The sequence below is a fragment of the Plodia interpunctella genome, chromosome 6, assembly GCF_027563975.2.
Source record: "Plodia interpunctella isolate USDA-ARS_2022_Savannah chromosome 6, ilPloInte3.2, whole genome shotgun sequence".
In the NCBI taxonomy this organism is placed as follows: domain Eukaryota; kingdom Metazoa; phylum Arthropoda; class Insecta; order Lepidoptera; family Pyralidae; genus Plodia; species Plodia interpunctella.
The window spans coordinates 4,571,547-4,578,967 of record NC_071299.1 but is presented as its reverse complement, the minus strand read 5'-3'; the positions used below and the strand labels follow the sequence as shown (position 1 = coordinate 4,578,967).

At 33.6% G+C, this 7,421-nt stretch overlaps 1 long non-coding RNA gene across 1 annotated transcript; it reads right to left on the bottom strand.

Annotated features, from left to right (window-relative positions):
• Positions 1-364: 364 nt before the first annotated feature.
• On the bottom strand, positions 365-2,443 carry LOC128670694 (uncharacterized). The gene is made up of 3 exons (XR_008404783.1): positions 2,337-2,443; positions 1,554-2,248; positions 365-519 (listed from the first exon to the last, which is right to left on the bottom strand). It is a non-coding gene; the product is annotated as an uncharacterized LOC128670694 (long non-coding RNA).
• Positions 2,444-7,421: the final 4,978 nt, after the last annotated feature.

Here is a 7,421-nt window from a genome sequence, read left to right as displayed (position 1 = left end):
CTTAGTACGACATATATTTAAAGTAAATAAATAAACCATAAAAATATTAATCTCCGATTAAATCAATCGAGTCCTTACCCAATAAAAATTTCTCGCAGGAACCCTTGCGATAGAATAATCATTAACTTTATTAAGGCGGAATACATTGGCGTTACTTGATGAATATTGAACGATTCGCTGAAAGCATCCCGCTTAGTTGTAAGCGTTTATAAGCTTCGGCACAAGTATCTATTATTTCCAAGGCTATTATGTTCAGGGATCTTAAGGTAAATACAGACAAGCGGAATTTAGGTTAAGCATGAAAAAATATTCTTACAGTAAAAAACATACTAAATTTGTACTTATCTATTCATTATTCTTACTTTTTAATGATATGTGAATATACTTATGTAAAAATATATCGACACTGTGAATCTCCATGTAAAAGTAGTATTAGATTTTATAAGTATAGTTCCGTTTTCTTCTTTTTCTTGGCCACTTCGCATAGATAAAAATTTCATATGACGCATTATACGTTAGCTTAAAATAAAAAAATGATGTTAGGACGAGATTTTCCAAGAACGTAAATCGTATCAATAACGTTAATTTTGCTCGCAAAAACTTGTGCTAACCCCACGGAGCCTGTGACAATTGCATCAACTATATTGGCATTGGAACATCCACTCTGGTACCCCCCTTACTTATAGGTTTGAGGATCAGCGAGTGCGTTGAATAGCTCGATGAGACACGAATAATTTATTTGCTTCGTAATTACCTGCGTCACTGGGCTTTCTCGACCCAATGTGCTGGAGGAAATACAGAGAATTATGCAAATCCATATGATATAAATGAGAAAGCGTGAAAATTTATTTGTCTTTCTTTAATGTAAAAATGGAGCGACGTAGTTTTTTGGAGGGTCGAAGGGTAGATTACTTTTTGGCTTTAGTCAGTCATGTGTAAAATCAACCCTCGTTGTACCAAACTGAAGTTAGGCAAAGAACTACATGTGTATAGTACGAGATTATAATGCAGCGTATATAATTTTTAATTACGTTGCTAATGCTAATGTTATAAATGCGAAAGTAAGTTTGTTTTTTACCTCTTCATACTCTATCCACTCAACCAATCTTCTTGAAATGTTGCACACTGAATTATAGAAAAAGACATAGGTTTCTTTCATTCTAGAATAATATCTGTTCCCGTGGGAAAGTTACGCGGGCGTAGCCACGGAGAAAAGCTAGTTTTCAATAAACAGATGATGAATGAATCATATGTCGATTTATTCTGTCTGTGAGTTTTCCAAATTTTAATTTGTGAAATATCTATGTGAATCTTGAACCCATTACCTACTAATTCCATGCTTGAATCCTAAATGTAAATTAATAAAAATGGTTGATACTGTTCAATGTGTGTCGTTTTATTTTGACATTAATATATTAGAAAATAACTCGAGGTAGAAGTAAAAGACGTTAAGGAAATCAAGGTGCGAGAGTAAGATAACGCCCCGCTATAATCCGACCAAATCCAAGACATTCACCTTTACACTTCGAAAATGAAAAGAAATAAGTACTTACATTATTTTTGTGAAGTAAACATGATAGGGAGTGTCTGGATCACTGGTGATTATGCTATTACAAAAGTGAGCTTTTTGCAACCGTCGTTTTCAGGCTTAAGGGTGCTGGACATCCGCTCTCTCAGGGTACCATTTTCATAGCACTTTTATTTGAACATTTACAAATAACCAGCTTGCGCCAATAAATACAAACAGATTCTTGAATGTACGCCGTAGATTTAGCACTCATTTCCCAAGTGCGGTCTTTTGAAGAGGTTGAAAGTGGGTTAAAAATAACCGGAGCAGTCAATTCACTGCGCCGCTATTATGAAGAAAATTCCTTACAATCGAAACATACAATTAGCATTTCTCTGCGGAGTCATGAGGCCCGGAGGACACTTCATATCCATGGTAAAGTATTTATATAACCTACAGCTTTACTTCCAGTTACCTTGGTATTACTTTGACTTTGTCACATATAACACAATGCTATAGCTCTGACACAATTTCTGCCAATGTGGTTTCTTCTCAGATCATGGCACAAGGATGTAGGAAAAAATATAAAAACCAGGTTTCAAATGTTTTTCTGGAGAATGATAATAAATATTATAAATCGATTTAGTGGTTGAGGCGCGATTAGTAACTTCATACTTCCATCCAAACTTTCGCATTTAGACATAACAACAAAGGTTGATTGTATTGTATACAGCACCTGCTCTGAAATAATCAAATTCTATGTTTTAACTTAGGTATAAGTTAGAGTATGTAATTGAAATCGAACAAAATCGGTAAATAAAATATATACCAAAATTCACTGGCTTGATGTAAAGGCTAAACCAGAACTGTATGAGCCGCGTATTATAATTAACTTCCTCTCCTCAATTCATGTTCATTCAAGGTAATCAAATCCAATTGCATTCAGTATGTATTCGTTTTCAGGCTTTCATATTAACAAAATTGATTAAAGTGGTTTGAAAATTTCAATTTGTACAATGTTGACATCACCTTTTCAAATTGATTTGGGTATATTCAACATGAAATATTAAAATGAATTGTATTTCTGACTACTTCATCCGCAAGATAATTTGGAGAGATTAATTTGGAGAACCACTTGGCGGAAAACACACGCAGGTATTAAAAACATTGATTGTTTATGAAATTCAAGAATTTTAATACCTACTTAGGAAGTTGACAATAAGAACTAGTTTTATTTACTGCACATTAAAACTGATGAAAAAATGAATTCACTCGCCCATCAGAATGGTTTACTCGCCGGGGAAAATCGTTTGTGCAGTGCAGGCTCTCTCTCTTTCATCTGAGCGTTTTCCCGGTTTCTTCCTCAGTCGTTACCTGCCGAAGCCCAGGGTACACTTTTCTTTTTCGTCTCCACTTCGCATGATCTCCACTTTTGCCCGTGCTCTATGTACTTTTAAATCGTGATTTATTAAAAATAATGACAATACCGATAATTGAGGCTTAATTGGATGAAACTTAACCGAATTAAGGTGAAATTTGATTGCATTATTTGCAATGAAGCAAATAAATTTAGCGGGAGCAGTGAGAACATAATATTTCAATTTGCGTTCCCCGCACGAGTCGCAGTCACCGGTTATAAAGTAAAGTAGCTAAATATACATACCCTCTTACCGAATATCAGATCTCATTTCAGACAGGGTTTTCTCACACATCGTCCTTCAAATACTTATAAAATTGGAAGGAAGTCGAACAGAGCATACCTACTACGTCTGTTATATTTAGTGATAATGCAAGTACTTTCTTGCTCTTTTGAAAATTAACTGAATAAATGAATAAATTTACATGAAAATTAAATTAGGCAATGGAGCCAGAGTAACATATTAAGAATTAGAATAATAAAATTCTGTCTGTATGTCTGCCTGTTTGTAAACGCTAATCTTCGGAACTACCGGACAGATTTGAATGAAACTTTTTTATTATATAACTATTAAGCCTGGGCAACATATAGGGTATAAATGATTTTAAAAACTGGAACACCTGATGGAGAACAATGATGGTGTTATACTATAGGAAATATATAAATTACGCCTTAACAAAAGTTGTTCAATCTGATGAGCATTTTCTGTTGAGATATAAAAATCTAAGATCTGGAACACTCGAAGAAGAGTCTTAATAGTTCAGCAAAACTATAGGAAATATAGTTTTTCAGTCAGATAAGCATCTTTTGTATGTATAGGTATCGTTACAGTTGTCTGTACAATTAAATTTCTCTAATAATTTTACTCCTTACTAAAAATTTTCAGCCACGCGAACAAAGTCGCGGGCATCAGCTAGTAGTAAATAAGAGCGTAAGTAGAGCGTACCAACACGTATAGAGGGATCAAATCAATACTTCATAACAGTACATGCCCCTGAGAATAAATATAATTTAGTAGGGAGCTCAACAAAATTAATGGGTTCTTATACTAATCCCGTTATTTATTATGGTTTTAAACAAATAAAGATAAATATTCTGCACGGCATCTACATAATTTTGCGACAAAAACACCTGTCTCTCTCAATGGGACATAATACCCGGGTATAAACCACAAACAAGAGTCGTACCTGTGTCTCGAGACCGCCCTCTGTTGGCGTGCATTAGCATATTACACGGTTTAGAATCTGTCAGTCCCTCACTTGGTTACCTTCGACGCTTGAGACAAAGGACTACACATTAAATACATTAATTTAAATTAATTATTAAGAAACATGTGATCATATACTTTATGGTTTTATTGTTTTTATGGTTTGATTTTTAGCTTAGTCCCTTCTCTTAAACTAGCTGATACCCAACGCTCTGCCCGCGGGCACAATTCATGCGAAAGTGTGTTTATTTTCACACAATACTGTTAATTTTATTTATTTTATAAATATTTTGGTAATAGGTAATAAATTTTGAATTACTGGATTGTATTAAACAAAGAGGTAATTAATTGTTATTTTCTTTTATGGATGACGTTTCATCAGCTTCGGATTTAATTAATTAATTAATCATTTAAAACAAATAAAAATATTGAACCTGTAGTATTTTATTTAAATATTTTTTTGTAAAACAGTGTTTGTATTTTTTTTTGTATCAAATTTCAATGAAATCAGCCCAACCTATATTTTTAATGTAATACCATTTTATCAAATATATATAATATTTTTTAACTAGCTAACTAGATATTAAAATATTGCAGTGCAATAAAACAAACCTCTGTTGTATTAGTTATAACGTTTAACATTTTCTTGTTTCTTGTCTTCTTGTCTTTTACATTTACAAAAATGTATTAAATAACAATGAGATAAAAAGTAAATATTGTAAGTAAACACTACCTTTGCAAAGTCAACTTAACAGGTCAAAGTGTTCTTAATCAACTTGTTGTACCTAACAAGTTGTATCAGATCAAACTCTCGATAGGTAAAACTTCGGTTTCCAATACAAAACCTCTGCACAGTGTTCATGCAACTTGTCGTTCTTGCACAAACAAAGCATAAGTATTTAAGACCGTAATTCAACAACAAATGAAGCCCCGTCTATCTTTGTAGTAAACAGCTTAAGTTTGTTGACAAAAGAATACTTAAACACCACTTCAGGGGGTGTAGTCTTGCTACCGATGTCCTTGTCCCACACCGTGACAGGAGTGCATCTATTGTATGTACCGGATTTGGGACTAGCTGTGACCTGGGCGAAATTTCCACAGCATGCCCCCTTTTAAGGCTTCCATGTGTTATTATTTATTTTTACTTATTTACAAGAATAAAAACAACATCTAAACTCTAACAAAACACTATTAACATGAGATTTTTATGAGATTTTTATGATATTTAACATGAGAGAGTATCCATCTTGTGGTTTATTAATTTTAATGTGCAATATTGCGACAAATAAAAAGCTCACGGGCAGAAGCTAAACAGGAGAACTAGACGACACATTCACTTCCGTTTGTTTCAGCCTGTCCATATTCTAGCAAATCTGAGTTTAAACAGGTAATACGTACTGCAGACCAAAGGCACCCATTTGCATCCAAAGCCCTGTGCTGTCGCAGAACCACGTCCTACCCTAACGCTACCGTCTATCGTGTCTCTGGGGCGATGCACTTCCCGTGCACCTGTTTGTCCTTATTTAATTAACGACTCTGTTGAATTCCAATGTAATTTCTATTGTGCAGTGAGATTAAAGTCTGAGAATGTTCGCTTTTTGTACAATGTTTGCGTTCTCTTGGCGCGGCTTAGGGCGCCATGCCAGGCCTCGTTGTTTGGCCAGATTATATTCATATCTTTTATGCTGCGTGGGTTGTGCAATATATTACTTGTTATTTTCTCTGCAAAATGAATAGATATTTAACTTGTTTTATTTATCGAATACATACTACTAGCAGCTTTTAAAAATAAATACATTATATTACCAAGTTGCACTCCCATTATTGTCCGTATTGTAGATTATCCCATTATTGTAGAGTTGATGATTTGTAAATATTTGAATATTTTAGATTAAATGTCCATAGCATGTAATCCGCTAACACAGATATTCATAGAATTTTAGAATTTAATTTATTACTGTACTATTGCATACGACGTGAATGATTGATTCTTAGAATTTTATGCGTCGAATTATGAAATGCAAGGACATATTACGAATTAGAACTAACCGCAAAATTCGGAATAATTCCTAACATAATCTAACTTATTCCAAAACTTTTATTGTTAATAGTTCCAAATAGCATTACAACTAAACAAAATGGTACAAAATGAGATCCTGGCGCGAGGAAACTTAGTAATCTCTTCTTCTGTAGCTATCATCGATAATAATAAGACATCGCCAACCTAAAGAGGTCCCTAGCAACGCCTTATTGTTACATTTCGAAACTACAAACGATATTGATTGAGAATCTCGCGGAGCTAACCTCACTGGTTGTTCAATAATGGCTTTGTTTCTAAGCACTTGAGCTTGCTCTTATGTCTGTAATAATATTATTAAGGATATTTTGTGATTTTTGCTCAAATGACTTAGTTATTTAATGTTTACCACAATCCCTTTGCGTAATGTAAGTGAACTATTTATACCTTTTTGAAATGAAATGTGCACGATGTGCGCATGTCACAAGTATAAGGAACAATAGAATTATATATTCCTAAGTCACACCTTTCTTCCACTTTTTATACCAGCCAATATTCTTAGTATTGTTTTTTTCATAGAACTAATTAAAACAGCATAACTAAGCTGGGATTTTGTTTTCTTTTTCGTTTGAATATTTGCTACTTCATTGTTACTAATCAAAATAATTTTCGAGTCTCATCAAAAGTATTATTTTAACATCATAAATAAGTTATATTTTTTACCAAAAAAAAAGCTTTTTGCCGACATAGATATCATGTTGCTTGAAGAAAAAATTAAGCTATGAAGTAATTAAAGTGTATTCAAAACTTCTTGTAAGTTTTTTGTAAATCGACCAACAGTGAAGTTGGTCAATTTAACTTACAAGATTTGGTCCAACACTATAACACAGAGACTAACACACAAACTGTGTGGGCAAGTAAAATAAAATGCGTTTAATAACAACGCTATATAAAACTTGCGATATGTATACTATTATATACAATAGTATTAGTAACAGTTGCGGTAAGTTGTATGGCTAACAAACTTTGTTAGTTTTCCCATCCTTATGAAGTTAAATTAGTGCGGAAAACCAAACTGCGCTGTTTGAACCCGTTGCTCGAAGCGCCGTAGTTACATTTAGCCAAGCGAAACTTACTTGACGATTTCAAACCCTTTCTTTCACTTAAGTGGATTTTGCTTAGACAATGCTTAGCATTAAGTTCAACTTATTGTATTGATTGCGTATACTGATATATTCAAAAATTGGTCACGCGAACAAAGGGCAATACTTCC